Source organism: Pristiophorus japonicus, chromosome 7 (genome assembly GCF_044704955.1).
Source record: "Pristiophorus japonicus isolate sPriJap1 chromosome 7, sPriJap1.hap1, whole genome shotgun sequence".
Classification (NCBI taxonomy): Eukaryota; Metazoa; Chordata; class Chondrichthyes; family Pristiophoridae; genus Pristiophorus; species Pristiophorus japonicus.
In genome coordinates, this window is record NC_091983.1 from 45,424,454 (window position 1) to 45,441,851 (window position 17,398).

The following is a 17,398-nucleotide window of genomic DNA, read 5'->3' on the forward strand; positions in this document are numbered from 1 at the left end:
TTCCCCTCCCTATCTCCATAAATCTCTGGCAGCCCTCCAACCCCCATCCCCCAGAACTCTCTGACTCTGACCTCTTGTGCATTCCCCTTCCCTTTGTCCCATCAGTGGTAGTTGTGTCTTCAGCTGTCTAGACCCCTTTCCCCTCCCTCGACCCATCTGCCTCTCCACCTCCCTGTCCTCCTTAAAAGCCTCCTCCTTGTGCAAGTTTTCGTTCATCCCTCCTTAGATCTTCTTTTTGTGTTTCGGAATCTTTTTTTTTCTCACACCTCTTTCGCGTACCTTGGGACATTTGTCTAGGTTAAAGATGCTCTATAAATCTAAGTTGTAGTACTAATAACCAAAAATGTTCGTAATGCAGAGCAAATCAGTCAACATCTGAAAGAGAAAGATAGATTAACATTGCAGGAACTGGCTGGAAGAGTCTGGATAAGCTGTTTTAGGACTGACCAAAACAAAGAGGGAAGGGAGAACAAGTACAGGTCAGGAGTTGAAAGATACACCAATGGGTTTTGATACACTCATATAAAAGGATGAAACTGAGTACTGTGAACAATGAGCAAGTGTGACCTTATCTCCTTTAATAAGTCTCCAAAGTGCAGGTACCTCATGGGTGGCCTGCTTATATACAGTGCTCCCAACGAATGCTGGGATCTCTTGGGTAGGCCCTCTGGTGGTATTGTGATGCAAGTTGCAAAGGGTTAAATATATAACATCACTCCCTCGTAAATTTAATAGTACACTAATTTAAAGGGTGAGGTGATCTGGAGCTTTTCGCTCCCTTGTCAATCGTCTCGGTACAAATGTGGGTGTGGGTGAGTTGGTTAGTTCTTTGCTGGGCAGCTGAGGATGGTGGGTTAGGCTTCGTGGTCAACCATGATGTCGGTTGCCACTTGTGTGTATGTGTTGGAGGGTCAAAGTTGGTGGTGTCCTCTTCGGGTTGTTCATAGCTGTTGGTGAACCGCAATTTAATTTGGTCCAAATGTTTTCTGCATGTTAGTCCATTGGCCAATTTGACCTGAAACACCCTACTCCCTTCTTTGGCTATGACCGTGCCAGTGAGCCACTTAGGACCATGTCCATAATTGAGTACAAACACAGGGTCATTGACCTCAATATTGCGTGACAAATTTCCGCGTTCATGGTACATACTTTATTGATGCCGCCTGCCCTCCACATGATCATAGAGATCAGGGTGGACAAGCGAGAGCCTTATTTTGAGCGCTCTTTTCATGAGCAGCTCGGCTAGGGGAACCCCGGTGAATGAATTGGGTCTGGTGCGGTAGCTGAGCAGTACTCGGGACAGTCGGGTCTGCAGGAAGCCTTTCGACACATGTTTCAAGCTTTGCTTGATGGTCTGAACTTCCCATTCTGCCTGGCTGTTGGATGCGGGCTTGAACAGGGCAGATGTGACGTGCTTGATCCCATTGTGGGTCATAAATTCCATGAATTCAGCACTGGTGAAACATGGCCCATTGTCGCTGACTTGGACATCGGGCAGGCCGTGTGTGGCAAACATAGCTCTTAGGCTTTCGATGGTGGCAGTGGACGTGCTTACGGACATTATTGTACATTCAATTCATTTTGAATAAGCATCCACGACAACCAAGAACATTTTGCCTAGAAATGAGCTCGCATAGTATACGTGGATCCTTGACCACGGTTTGGAGGGCCATGACCACAAACTTAGCGGTGCCTCTCTGGGTGCATTGCTCAGCTGAGAGCAAGTGTTGCACTGGCGCACACATGACTCTAAATTTGAGTCGATGCCGGACCACCACACATGGGATCTGGCTCTGGCTTTCATCATTACAATGCCTGGGTGGGTGCTGTGCAGCTCACAAATGATCATATCTCTGTCTTTCTTGGGCAAGACCACGCGATTACCCCACAACAGACAGTCTGCCTGCAAGGACATTTCGTCTTTGTGCCTGTGGAAAGGCGTAATCGCCTCCTGCATCTCCGCTGGGACGCTGAATCAGCAACATGGAGGACATAGTTTTTTTACCAAGGACAGCAAAGGATCCTGGCTGGTCCAGGTCCTGATCTGGCAAGCCGTAACGGGTGTCTTTTCATTTTCGAATGCATCCATTACAATGAGCAAGTCCACAGGCTGTGCCATTTCCACCCCAGTGGTGGGCAATGGTAACCGACTGAGAGCATCAGCGCAGTTCTCTGTGCCCGGTATGTGGCGGATTACATAGTTGTATGCCGACAGCATGAGCATCTTTGGATGCAGACAGAGGCATTGGTGTTCATCTCTTTGCTCTCAGAGAACAGCGATATGATGGGTTGCGGTCAGTTTCAAGCTCAAACTTGAGGCCAAACAAGTACTGGTGCATTTTTTTTTACCCGGTAAATGCACACCAGAGCCTCTTTTTCAATTATGCTGTAGGCCCTTTCGGCCTTGGACAAACTCCTGGACGCATAAGCGACCTGTTGCAAAATCCCCGATTTGTTAGCCTGTTGTAACACACACCCGACCCTGTATGACGACGCATCGCAAGCTAGCACTAATCGTTTACAAGGGTTATACATGACAAGCATTTGTTTGAACACAACAGATTTCTGGCTTTCTCAAAAGCAGCCTCTTGTGAATTCCCCCATACCCAGTCATCTCCCTTGTGCAGTAGTACATGTAGCGGTTCTAGCAGGGTGCTTATCCCAGGTAGGAAATTACCAAAATAGCTAAGGAGTCCCAGGAATGACCGCAGCTCCGTCACGTTCTGTGGTCTCGGTGCGTTCTTGATGGCCTCCGTCTTGGTGTCGGTGGGTCTGATGCCGTCTGCTGCGACTCTTCTTCCCAAGAACTCGACCTCCAGTGCCAGGAAAACACACTTCGAGCATTTCAACCTGAGCCCCACGCGACCTAACCGACTAAGAACCTCTTCCAGATTCTTCAGATACTCAATGGTGTCCCGACTTGCAACCAGTATGTCATCCTGGAAAACCACGGTGCGAGGAATCGACTAGCAGGCTCTCCATGTTCCGCTGGAAGATTGCTGCAGCCAACTGAATCCCGAACGGGCATCTGTTATAGATGAACAGACCTTTGTGCATGAAGACTCCTCCAGCTCCTGCATCATGTAGGCCGAGGTCAGGTCCAACTTGGTGAACGTCTTTCCTCCAGCCAGGGTGCAAATAGGTCGTCTGCCTTGGGTAGCGGGTACTGGCCCTGTTGCGAAAAGTGGTTAATCGTTACTGCCCACCTGTTGAATTCCACCGGCGCGATGATGCCTTCTCGCTGCAGCCTATCCAACTCAATTTCCACTTTCTCACGCATCATATAGGGTACCGCCCGTGCCTTGTGGTGGGTGGGTCACGTACCGGGAACCAAGTGGATCTGCACTTTCGCCCCCAAAAGCTTCCAATGCCTGGCTCGAGCAATGATGGAAATCTGCTCAGAACCTGGGCACATGAGGTGTCGTCGATGGATGAAAGCGCTCAGATGTCGTCCCAGTTCCAGCGGATTTTTCCCAGCCAGCTTCTGCCAAACAGTGTGGAGCCATCCCCTGGCATGATCCACAACGGGAGTTCATGTACTGCTCCATCATCGGAGACTTTGACTTCTGCACTGCCAATTACAGGGATTAGTTCCTTGGTGTATGTCCTTAGTTTGGTGTGAATGGGGCTGAGCTTGGGCCTGTTGCCTTTTTGCTCATTATGGACTGACTCGCACCTGTGTCCTGTTCCATAGATACTGGAATTCTGTTCAGTTCAACTTTCAACATTATTGGTGGACATTTCGTGGTGAATGTGTGTACCCCGTACACTTCTGCCTCCTCGGTACGAGTGTCCAATTCAGCCTGAGCCACAGTGGATCGATCTTCCTCTGCAACGTAGTGGTTTGCAGGGTTTGCAGCTCGCCTGCACATTCGCTGGAGGTGTCCCATTGTTCTGCAGCCGTTGCAAGCATAGTGCTTGAAGCGGCATTGATGGGGCCGATGATCACCTCCACATCGTCAACAAGGTGTTAACTGCCTCGCTTTGATGATTGATGGCGGACTCTGGGTCATCTGAGGTCGTGCAGCAGCAGCTGGTGTGTACGTTCTGCCATGTATATTCCTGCTCGAAAATGACGTTACTTTGTGCACAGTAGTGGCCGAAACCTCTTTACTCTGCGAAATCTGTTGTTGCTGGTGGACATAAATGCCTGGGCTATCGTTATGGCTTTGCTTAGTTTCGGGTTTCAACAGTGAACAGTTTGCGAAGGATTACCTCATGGCCAATGACCAGTACAAAAAAGTCTCTCAGCATTTGTTCTAGGAATCCCTCAAATTTGCAATCATGCAAAGCACCTTAGTTCGGCGACATAGCTCGCCACTTCCTGGCCCTCCGACCGTTGACATCTGTAGAACCGATATCTTGCCATCAAAACGCTTTCCTTAGGATTTAGGTGCTCCCGGACCAGCGTACACAATTCTTCATAGGATTTAGTTGTTGGTTTTACCGGAGTCAGAAGATTCTTCACGGGGCCATAGGTTGTTTCCCCACAGACAGTAAGGAGGATCGTCCTTCGTTTGGCAGCGTTCTCATCCCCTTCCAGCTCGTTGGCCACAAAGTATTGGTTGAGTCTCTCCACGAAGGCCTCAAAATCGTCCCCTTCTGAGAACTTCTCCAGGACTGTCCTTTACATTTTCGTGTGGTTGTTCGTCACCTCGTCGCCAATTGATAAACTCATAATAAAGGATGAAACTGAGCACTGTGAACAATGAGCAAGTGTGACCTTTGCTCCTTTAATAAGACTCCAGAGTGTAGGTACCTCGTGGGTGGCCTACTTATATACAGTGCTCCCAAGGGATGCTGGGATCCCTTGAGACTCCAAGAGGTAGGCCCTCTGGTGGTGGTGTGATACAGGTTGCAAAGGGTGAAATTCATAACAGGTTTAATTGACTAAATAGACTTTAAAATGCTATATGTAAAATGTTGTACGTTATCATCATCATCATCATAGGCAGTCCCTCAAAATCGAGGAAGACTTGCTTCCGCTCTAAAAGTGAGTTCTTAGGTGACTGAACAGTCCAATAAGAGAACCACAGTCTCTGTCACAGGTGGGACAGACAGTTGTTGAAGGAAAGGGAGGGTGGGACAGGTTTGCTGCTTGGTCCTTGCGCTGCCTGCACTTGTTTTCTGCATGCTTTCGGCGACGAGACTCGAGGTGCTCAGCGCCCTCCCAGATGCTCTTCCTCCACTTAGGGCGGTCTTTAACCAGGGACTCCCAGGTGTTAGTGTGGATGTTGCATTTTATCAAGGAGGCTTTGAGGGTATCCTTGAAACATTTCCTCTGCCCACCTGGGGCTTGCTTGCCATGTAGGAGTTCTGAGTAGAGCGCTTGTTTTGGGAATCTTGTGTCAGGCATGCAAACAATGTGGCCCGCCCAACAGAGCTGGTCGAGTATGGTCAGTGCTTCGATGCTGGGGATGTTGACCTGATCGAGTACAGTAACGTTGGTCCGTCTGTCCTCCCAGGGGATTTGCAGGATCTTGTGGAGACAACGCTGGTGGTTATTTCTCTAGCGATTTGAGGTGTCTACTGTAAATGGTCCACATCTCTGAGCCATACAGGAGGGCGGGTATCATTACAGCCCTGTAGACCATAAGCTTGGTGCCAAATTTGAGGATCTGATAGAAACATAGAAATTTACAGCGCAGAAGGAGGCCATTTCGGCCCATTGTATCCGCGCCGGACGACAAAGAGCCGCACGGCCCTCGGTCAACAGCCCTGAAGGTTACATATAAACCTACGAACAATGAACAATGGCAGAAAGGCAAAGAGCACCCAGCCCAAGCAGTCCGCCTCACACAACTGCGACACCCCTTATATTGAAACCTTCTATACTCCACCCCAACTGGAGCCATGTGATCTCTTGGGAGAGGCAAAAACCAGATAAAACCCAGGCCAATTTGGGGAGAAAAAATCTGGGAAAATTCCTCTCTGACCCATTCAGGCGATTGAAACTAGTCCAGGAGATCACCCTAATTTTATTCGACTCCCTGCAGTACTTATCATTATATCTGCACCGGCCAACAAAAGGTCATCCAGTCTAATCCCAATTACCAGCTCTAGGTCTGTAACCCTGCAGGTTACGGCACTTTAGGTGCCCATCCAACCATCTCTTAAAAGTGGTGAGGGTTTTTGCATCCACCACTCTTCCAGGCAGTGAGTTCCAAATCCCCACAAGCCTCTGCATAAAAAAGCCCCCCCCCCAAATCCCCTCTAAACCTTCCACCAACCACCTTAAAAGTCGAGGAGGCGGGAGCTCGGAGCAGCGCGAGTCCGGGGTCGGCGAGAGGCGTACCGGTGCAGCTACAGGGAGAAGGCAAAAAAACAAAGGTGACGTCACAGCCTAGGGGGTAAGTGATTGGCTGGTGATTGGTGAGTAGTTTTTCTTTTTCTTCTTATATTGGTCAGTAACTTTTAACATTGTTATTACCAGTTTAAGTGTATCTAAGGGTTAAGTCATGGCAGGAGAGCTCGGTCGGGTGTTATGCTCCTCCTGTACCATGTGGGAACTCAGGGACGCTTCCGGTGTCCCTGACGACTACGTGTGTGAGAAGTGTATCCGCCTCCAGCTCCTGACGGTCCGCGTTGCGGAATTGGAGCTGAGGGTGGATTCACTCTGGAGCATCCACGATGCTGAGAATGACGTGAGTATCACGTGTAGTGAGTTGGTCTTACCGCAGGGAAAGGGTCCACAGCCAGATAGGGAATGGAAGACCAACAGGAAGAGTAGAGCAAGGAAGGTAGTGCAGGGGTCCCCTGCGGTCATCCCCCTGCAAAACAGATACACCGCTTTGGGTACTGTTGAGGGGAATGACTCATCAGGGGAGGGCAGCAGCAGCCAAGTTCATGGCACCGTGGCTGGCTCTGCTGCACAGGAGGGCAAGAAAAAGAGTGGGAGAGCGATAGTGATAGGGGATTCAATTGTGAGGGGAATAGATAGGCGTTTCTGCGGCCGCAACCGAGACTCCAGGATGGTATGTTGCCTCCCTGGTGCAAGGGTCAAGGATGTCTCGGAGCGGGTGCAGGACATTCTGAAATGGGAGGGAGAACAGCCAGTTGTCGTGGTGCACATTGGTACCAACGACATAGGCAAAAAAAGGGATGAGGTCCTACGAAACGAATTTAAGGAGCTAGGAGCTAAATTAAAAAGTAGGACCTCAAAAGTAGTAATCTCGGGATTGCTACCAGTGCCACGTGATAGTCAGAGTAGGAATCGCAGGATAGCGCAGATGAATACGTGGCTTGAGCAGTGGTGCAGCAGGGAGGGATTCAAATTCCTGGGGCATTGGGACCGGTTCTGGGGGAGGTGGGACCAGTACAAACCGGACGGTCTGCACCTGGGCAGGACTGGAACCAATGTCCTAGGGGGAGTGTTTGCTAGTGCTGTTGGGGAGGATTTAAACTAATATGGCAGGGGGATGGGAACCAATGCAGGGAGACAGAGGGAAACAAAAAGGAGCCAAAAGCAAAAGACAGAAAGGAGATGAGGAAAAGTGTAGGGCAGAGAAACCCAAGGCAAAGAACAAAAAGGGCCACTGTACAGCAAAATTCTAAAAGGACAAAGGGTGTTAATAAAACAAGCCTGAAGGCTTTGTGTCTTAATGCAAGGAGTATCCGCAATAAGGTGGATGAATTAATTGTGCAAATAGATGTTAACAAATATGATGTGATTGGGATTACGGAGACGTGGCTCCAGGATGATCAGGGCTGGGAACTCAACATTCAGGGGTATTCAACATTCAGGAAGGATAGAATAAAAGGAAAAGGAGGTGGGGTAGCATTGCTGGTTAAAGAGGAGATTAATGCAATAGTTAGGAAAGACATTAGCTTGGATGATGTGGAATCTATATGGGTAGAGCTGCAGAACACCAAAGGGCAAAAAACGTTAGTAGGAGTTGTGTACAGACCTCCAAACAGTAGTAGGGATGTTGGGGAGGGCATCAAACAGGAAATTAGGGGTGCATGCAATAAAGGTGTAGCAGTTATAATGGGTGACTTTAATATGCACATAGATTGGGCTAGCCAAACTGGAAGCAATACGGTGGAGGAGGATTTCCTGGAGTGCATAAGGGATGGTTTTCTAGACCAATATGTTGAGGAACCAACTAGGGGGGAGGCCATCTTAGACTGGGTGTTGTGTAATGAGAGAGGATTAATTAGCAATCTCATTGTGCGAGGCCCCTTGGGGAAGAGTGACCATAATATGGTGGAATTCTGCATTAGGATGGAGAATGAAACAGTAATTTCAGAGACCATGGTCCAGAACTTAAAGAAGGGTAACTTTGAAGGTATGAGGCGTGAATTGGCTAGGATAGATTGGCGAATGATACTTAGGGGGTTGACTGTGGATGGGCAATGGCAGACATTTAGAGACCGCATGGATGAAGTACAACAATTGTACATTCCTGTCTGGCGTAAAAATAAAAAGGGGAAGGTGGCTCAACCGTGGCTATCTAGGGAAATCAGGGATAGTATTAAAGCCAAGGAAGTGGCATACAAATTGGCCAGAAATAGCAGCGAACCTGGGGACTGGGAGAAATTTAGAACTCAGCAGAGGAGGACAAAGGGTTTGATTAGGACAGGGAAAATGGAGTACGAGAAGAAGCTTGCAGGGAACATTAAGGCGGATTGCAAAAGTTTCTATAGGTATGTAAAGAGAAAAAGGTTGGTGAAGACAAACGTAGGTCCCCTGCAGTCAGAATCAGGGGAAGTCATAACGGGGAACAAAGAAATGGCGGATCAATTGAACAAGTACTTTGGTTCGGTATTCACTAAGGAGGATACAAACAACCTTCCGGATATAAAAGGGGTCAGAGGGTCTAGTAAGGAAGAGGAACTGAGGGAAATCTTTATTAGTCGGGAAATTGTGTTGGGGAAATTGATGGGATTGAAGGCCGATAAATCCCCAGGGCCTGATGGCCTGCATCCTAGAGTACTTAAGGAGGTGGCCTTGGAAATAGCGGATGCATTGACAGTCATTTTCCAACATTCCATTGACTCTGGATCAGTTCCTATGGAGTGGAGGGTAGCCAATGTAACCCCACTTTTTAAAAAAGGAGGGAGAGAGAAAACAGGGAATTATAGACCGGTCAGCCTGACCTCAGTAGTGGGTAAAATGATGGAATCAATTATTAAGGATGTCATAGCAGTGCATCTGGAAAATGGTGACATGATAGGTCGAAGTCAGCATGGATTTGTGAAAGGGAAATCATGCTTGACAAATCTTCTGGAATTTTTTGAGGATGTTTCCAGTAAAGTGGACAAAGGAGAACCAGTTGATGTGGTATATTTGGACTTTCAGAAGGCTTTCGACAAGGTCCCACACAAGAGATTAATGTGCAAAGTTAAAGCACATGGGATTGGGGGTAGTGTGCTGACGTGGATTGAGAACTGGTTGTCAGACAGGAAGCAAAGAGTAGGAGTAAACGGGTACTTTTCAGAATGGCAGGCAGTGACTAGTGGAGTGCCGCAAGGTTCTGTGCTGGGGCCCCAGCTGTTTACATTGTACATTAATGATTTAGACGAGGGGATTAAATGCAGTATCTCCAAATTTGCGGATGATACTAAGTTGGGTGGCAGTGTGAGCTGCGAGGAGGATGCTATTAGGCTGCAGAGTGACTTGGATAGGTTAGGTGAGTGGGCAAATGCATGGCAGATGAAGTATAATGTGGATAAATGTGAGGTTATCCACTTTGGTGGTAAAAACAGAGAGACAGACTATTATCTGAATGGTGACAGATTAGGAAAAGGGAAGGTGCAACGAGACCTGGGTGTCATGGTACATCAGTCATTGAAGGTTGGCATGCAGGTACAGCAGGCGGTTAAGAAAGCAAATGGCATGTTGGCCTTCATAGCGAGGGGATTTGAATACAGGGGCAGGGAGGTGTTGCTACAGTTGTACAGGGCCTTGGTGAGGCCACACCTGGAGTATTGTGTACAGTTTTGGTCTCCTAACTTGAGGAAGGACATTCTTGCTATTGAGGGAGTGCAGCGAAGGTTCACCAGACTGATTCCCGGGATGGCGGGACTGACCTATCAAGAAAGATTGGATCAATTGGGCTTGTATTCACTGGAGTTCAGAAGAATGAGAGGGGACCTCATAGAAACGTTTAAAATTCTGACGGGTTTAGACAGGTTAGATGCAGAAAGAATGTTCCCAATGTTGGGGAGGTCCAGAACCAGGGGTCACAGTCTGAGGATAAGGGGTAAGCCATTTAGGACCGAGATGAGGAGAAACTTCTTCACCCAGAGAGTGGTGAACCTGTGGAATTCTCTACCACAGAAAGTAGTTGAGGCCAATTCACTAAATATATTCAAAAGGGAGTTAGATGAAGTCCTTACTACTCGGGGGATCAAGGGTTATGGCGAGAAAGCAGGAAGGGGGTACTGAAGTTTCATGTTCAGCCATGAACTCATTGAATGGCGGTGCAGGCTAGAAGGGCTGAATGGCCTGCTCCTGCACCTATTTTCTATGTTTCTATGTTTCTATGCCCCCTCGTAATAGACCGCTCTACATGGAAATAGGCCCTTACTATCCACTATGTCCAGGCCCCTCAATATTTTGTACACCTCAATGAGGTCTCCTCTCAACCTCTTCTGTTCCAATGAGAACAAACCCAGCCTATCCCATCTGTCTTCATAACTAAGATTCTCCATTCCAGACAGCATCCTAGTAAATCTCCTCTGCACCCTCTCTAGTGCAATCACATCCTTCCTGTAATACAGCGACCAGAACTGCACGTAGTACTCCAGCTGTGGCCAAACCAAAGAATTATACAATTTAAGTATAAACTCCTTGCTCTTATATTCTATGCCTCGACCAATAAAGGCAAGCATTCCGCATGCCTTCTTAACCACCTTATCCACCTGGCTTCAACTTTCAGGGATCTGTGGACAAGCACTCCAAGGTCCCTTTGTTCATCGACACTATTAAGTGGCCTACTACTTAATGTGTATACCCTTTCCTTATTCGCAAAGTGCATTACCTCATACTTCTCGGAATTAAATTCCATTTGTCACTGCTCTGACCAGTAGATTGATATCCTCCTGCAGCCCATGACTTTCCTCTTCATTATCAACCACACGGCCAATTTTAGTGTCGTCTGCAAACTTCTTAATCTTCGAACACTCTCTTCCTCAGGCGGCCGAAGGCTGTGCTGGCACACTGGAGGCGGTGTTGAACCTCGTTGTCGATGTCTGCCCTTGCTAATAATAGGCTTCCGATGTATGGAAAGTGGTCCACATTGTCCAGGGCCGTGCCGTGGAGCTTGATGACTGCAGGGTAGTGCTGTGTGGCGGGGTCAGGTTGGTGGAGGACCTTTGTCTTACGGATGTTTAGTGTAAGGCCCATGCTTTCATATGCCTCAGTGAAGGTGTTGACTATGACTTGGAGTTCAGCCTCTGAATGTGCGCAGACGCTAGCGTCGTCCGTGTACTGTAGCTCGATGACAAAGGATGGGATGGTCTTGAATCTGGCCTGGAGCCGACAACACTATATAAGAGTCAAGTCTGTCAATACTTTGCAAAAGTATTGGAAAGACAAAAGGTGAATGGCCCTGTAAAGGAAGAAAAAGCAGTGTAATTGGAAAGGTATAGCAGGAAATGAGAAAACTAGTTAAATTGTGAAGGTTTTGAAGTGAATATTCGGACCAAAAGGCTACAGTGTGTCCAAAAGGTAGGTGAGATGTTTGGAGTAATTTTACAAATCCATACTGATAGTGGGGAGTCTCACGTTATGGTAACACATAACAGAAATCTGGGTGCATCAGCTCATGAATTTCTGATCATTCATCGTTGTATGTTTGATGTGTGTGACTCACCGGTGAAGCTCCCTGTCAACAAAATGGACTCGTAAAGTTGCCTCTACTGCTTCTGATTTTTGTGTAGAGTTAGGTGGAGCATTATTTGAAACCAAAGATGGAAAGGCCAGATGACAATAGGAGGGAGTTGGTGAAATAGCGAACCGTAGGGAGATCAGAATCATGTTTGTGGATGAACAGATTCTTCCAATAAACTGATAACCTGATCTTCATTTGGTTTCCCCGGTTAAGGAGTGGTATTTTAGTACACATTGGGGGAAAAATTCATCATAGCCCGTTTTGAGGGTGGTACCACTTTGGAGGCAATAAACTTAGCATCAGACGCTAAAGTTTAGCGCACCCCACAAATTCATTTTAGCGCTAACGGAAGGAAACATAGAAATATAGAAACATAGAAAATAGGTGCAGGAGCAGGCCATTCGGCCCTTTGAGCCTGCACCATCATTCAATATGATCATGGCTGATCATACAACTTCAGTACCCCACTCCTGCCTTCTCTCCATACCCCCTGATCCCTTTAGCTGTAACGGCCACATCTAACTCCCTTTTGAATATATCCAATGAACAGAACTCAATAACTTTCTGTGGTAGAGAATTCCATAGGTGCACAATTCTCTGGGTAAAAAAGTTTCTCCTCATCTCAGTCCTATATGGCTTACCCCTTATCCTTAGACTATGACTCCTGGTTCAGGACTTCCCCAACATCAGGAACATTCTTCCTGTATCTAACCTGTCCAATCCCGTCAGAATTGTATATGCTTCTATGAGATACCCTCTCATTCTTCTAAATTCCAGTGAATATAAGCCTAATCGATCCAGTGTTTCTTTATATGTCAGTCCTGTCATCCCGGGAATCAGTCTGGTGAACCTTGGCTGCACATCCTCAATAGCAAGAATGTTTTTCCTCAGATTAGGAGACCAAAACTGCATACAATACTCAAGGTGTGGTCTCACCAAGGCCCTGTACAACTACAGCAAGACATCCCTGCTCCTATACTCAAATCCTTTCGCAATGAAGGCCAACATGCCATTTGCCTTCTTCACCGCCTGCTCTACCTGCATGCCTACTTTCAATGACTGATGTACCATGACACCCAGGTCTCATTGCACCTCCCCTTTTGCTAATCTGTCACCATTCAGATAATAATCTGCCTTCCTGTTTTTGCCACCAAAGTGGATAACCTCACATTTACCCACATTACACTGCATCTGTCATGCATTTGCCCACTCACCTATCCTATCCAAGTCACCCTGCAGCCTCTTAGCATCCTCCTCACAGTTCACACTGTTACCCAGGTTCGTGTCATCTGCAAACTTGGAGATATTACCTTCACTTCCTTCATCTAAATCATTAATATATATGTTGTAAATAGCTGGGGTCCCAGCACTGAACCTTGTGGTACCCCACTAGTCACTGCCTGCCGTTCTGAAAAGGACTCGTTTATTCACACTCTTTGCTTCCTGTCTGCCAACCAGTTCTCTATCCACATCAATACATTACCACCAATCCCATGTGCCTTAATTTTGCACACTAATCTCTTGTATGGGACCTTGTCAAAAGCCTTTTAAAAATCCAAACACACCACATCCACTGGTTTTGCCTTATCCATTCTACTAGCTACATCCTCAAAAAATTCTAGAAGATTTGTCAAGCACGATTTCCCTTTCATAAATCCATGCTGACTTGGACCGACCCTGTAACTATTACATCTTTAATAATTGACTCCAGCATTTTTCCCACTACCGATGACAGGCTAACCAGTCTATACTTCCCTGTTTTCTCTCCCTCCTTTTTTAAAAAGTGGGGTTACATTAGCTACCCTCCAATCCATAGGAACTGATCCAGAATCCATGGAATGTTGGAAAATGACCACCAATGCATCTACTATTTCTAGGGCCACTTCCTTAAGTACTCTGGGATGCAGATTATCAGGCCCTGGGGATTTATCGGCCTTCAATCCCATCAATTTCCCTAACACAATTTCCTGACTAATAAGGATTTCCCGCAGTTCCTCCTTCTCGCGAGATCCTCGGTCCCGAGTATTTTCGGGAGGTTATTTGTGTCTTCCATAGTGAAGACAGAACTAAAGTATTTTTTCAATTGGTCTGCCATTTCCTTGTTCTCCATTATGAATTCACCTGATTCTGACTACATTAGTCTTCACTAATCTTTTTCTCTTCACATATCTATAGAAGCTTTTGCAGTCAGTTTTTATGTTCCCTGCAAGCTTACTCTCATACCCTATTTTCCCCCTCCTATTTAAACCCTTAGTCTTCTCTGCTGAATTCTAAATTTCTCCCAGTCTCAGTTTTGCTGCTTTTTCTGGCCAATTTATATGCCTCTTCTTTGGATTTAACACTATCTCTGATTTCGCTTGTTAGTCGATTTTGAGCCACCTTCCCCGTTTTATTTTTATGCCAGACAGGGATGTACAATTGTTGTATTTCATCCATGTGATCTTTAAATGTCTGCCATTGCCTATCCACCGTCAACCCTTTAAGTATCATTCGCTAGTCTATTCTAGGCAATTCACGTCTCATACCATCGAAGTTACCTTTCTTTAAGTTCAGGACCCTAGTCTCTGAATTAACTGTGTCACTCTCCATCTTAATGAAGAATTCTACCATAAGTGGGGTGCTAAATCAAGCTCTCCACTTCCTTACTGGAGAGCTATCGGGTCGGACGTCTCAGCAGCGCTGCACACTGGACTGTGCAGCGCTGCTGCGTCTGAGGGCCCCTTTCCTTCCATAAATGGAAGGGCCCACGCTGCCGTCTCTGCAAAGGAAGAATCACCTACCTGGACCACCTAGGGAGCGGGGGTACCTCACGATCAGCCCGACACTCAAGCAGAGTGCCGGGCTGAGTTATCGCAGCTAGGACCCTGCAAATAAACCGGATCGGCTGCCCGGTCCATGCCTTCTGCTGTTGCTGGTGTCTTCGCCCGGCGCTGCTGCAGGGGGTGAAAGTATGGTTTGTGTACATGGCGTAACTGGGGCGATGCGGGCGCAGGAGATCAGGGCGAAACGCCGTAGCGCTGCCGCTAAACTCCCGCCCAATAGGTCAATAGTTGATGTTAGCGCCGCACCTGGTTGCAAAGGCATTTGTGCCCTGTTAGCGCCCCCCCCCCGGATTGCTAATGGGAGGTACAAATGCATTCAAGTTCTAGACCATTATCCTTTCTGCTGAGTCAGTTTTCAGTGTACTGGAGAAAATAATTGTTGTAAATTGTGTGATCATTTTCATTGGGAAAATAATTATAGACAAATGGGCTCAGATGTAGGACTATTAAGATTAAAATGTATATTCAGGTAATGGTATAGTCACTGCCAACATATACACAGCTGTTAGACTGTAAAAAAGGCTATTAGATATCTCATACATTCAATGTTAACCACCACAACCAGAATTAGGTGTCAAAAGTTCAACTCAGAGCCTTGATAAACATTATGCCAAAATTAAATGCAGGTTGTACAGATTTAGTTTCCCAGGAAGTCATCCTTGACATGTGTGACATACATATGCTTCAGGGACAGCCTGACCATGCTGAATGGATACCTGGGGATTTGAACTCAACTTTCTTAGGAATAAAATCCAAGGTTCTATTTGCTTTTCTTATTGCTGCGCGCATGGTTTGGATAAGTAAGCGGTGAGTCAACATTCGCATCTTGGTCTCTTGAGCTTTCCTCTGGCAAGTTCTGCCCCACCCATGGAGTACATCTGCTTTATATTTTTTTTTATGTTATTCACAGGAAAAATTTTATAATTAATCATTGTCGACTTCCGACAATGTAAATAAGTGAATTGTTTTTCTAGAAATCAATAAACTGACTAACTTTATGATTAAGAACTTTCTGATGCTCATTATTTTTGCTTGGAGTTAAGGCCTACAATTTGCTATGGCCTATGTCTAATAGTCACAAATACATATGCCTTAATTTATCAGAAGCCCCAGGCATGAAGCTAACGTGACTGTACCTGAATTTATAATATCAAACACAAGTTGTGTAGCTCCATCCTCCTCTCAGTGCCATTAAGAGATATTTACATTCTTCAGCCTGTTGCCATTATCCCCTGAAAACCAATTGGCCCTCACTGTTCCAGATTATATGGCTACTAGACTGTTTGATTTATTTCTAGGTCTTTGGGTCAGTCCACCTTCAAGATAAGAATTTTTCCTTTTTTCTTCTTCTTTTGTATATTAGATGATTCTGGGAGCAGAAAACGAATTAGAATTACACTGAGGTACCAGTAGACAAGCCACGCAGTCTGACCAAAACTAATGCATACTCTACCATTTATTTAGCAAGCACTGCTCAATTCTGCACTCAAGCATAGAATAGAAATTTACAGCACCAAAGGATCTTAGAGAGGGTGCAGAGGAGATTTACTAGAATGGTACCATGGATGCAGGACTTCAGATGGCAAAAATAACACCAGGTTTCTCTTCGCCACCGCTAACCATCTTCTCAAACCACCCTCCCCTGCCTCCTTCTCCCCTGCCCCCAACAATAAATGTGAGGAGTTCATGGACTTCTTTGTTAAAAAGATCAACAACATCTGTTCAACTGCTTCTGCTTTCAATTCTCTCCCTTCCCCTAGCCCACCAGGCCTTATTTCCTCTCCGTTTTTCCCCCTGCCCTAACCCAAAATTTGCATACTTCTCTACTATCTCTCCTATCTCCCTTCTTCCCTTTCATGGCTTATCTTGTCAATGAGACCAACCTCCTGCTCTCTTGACCTTATTCCAACTAAATTGTTGACAACCAAACTTTCCTTCATGGCTCCCATATTGTTAACGGTTCTCTCTCCTCAGGTATTGTCCCCCTGTCCTTCAAATTCAAAACAACCTTTGACCCCTCCTTCCTTGCAAATGTAAGTGGTTTTGTCCTTGGTGGTTTCGAATCACCCCCCTTACAACAGTTCTAGAGATCAGAATTATAATGGTGAACAGTAATACACAGTTACAGCCGAATCTTTCGGTCTCAACCATCACAATGCTTTTATTCAAGTTAAAGCACACACCTGCACCCAGTAAAACACACCCTGGTAGTGTAAAACAAACAAAACACAGTACAACACACAACTCTGGCCTGTGTAAACAGGCCCCTAACGTGAAGTACCCACGTCTAAAACACCCCTGCTCGGATTCAAAAGTGCACCTCCGAATCTGTCCAACAGAATGTACTAACGATTATGATCGTGTTAAAACCTCCCCACTAAAAACCCTAAGGCTTGGTTTGGACACACGACTCCCTTTCACACTATGCGGTGGTCTTAAAGATGCATGGGCTGGAATAAATGCTCACCAATTACCCCTCTGGCTCACTCGCTGCTTCTCCCGATGAGCCGTATCTTCTGATTCTGTACCAATCTGTGGTATTCAAGTCCAGTCTCAAGCTCAGCTTTCCAGTCGAAGTGGCGAGGCTCTCTTTGCTCATGGATTGTGTTTCTTCTCTCCGTCCCAGACAGAGTGCTCAGACCTTGTGCGTTGAACAAAGTGAGTAAGCGTTGAAGAGGAGAGAGAGATGGCTGCAAAGTGCCTCTATTATACCTGCAAAAATGCTTCTTCTCACGCCAA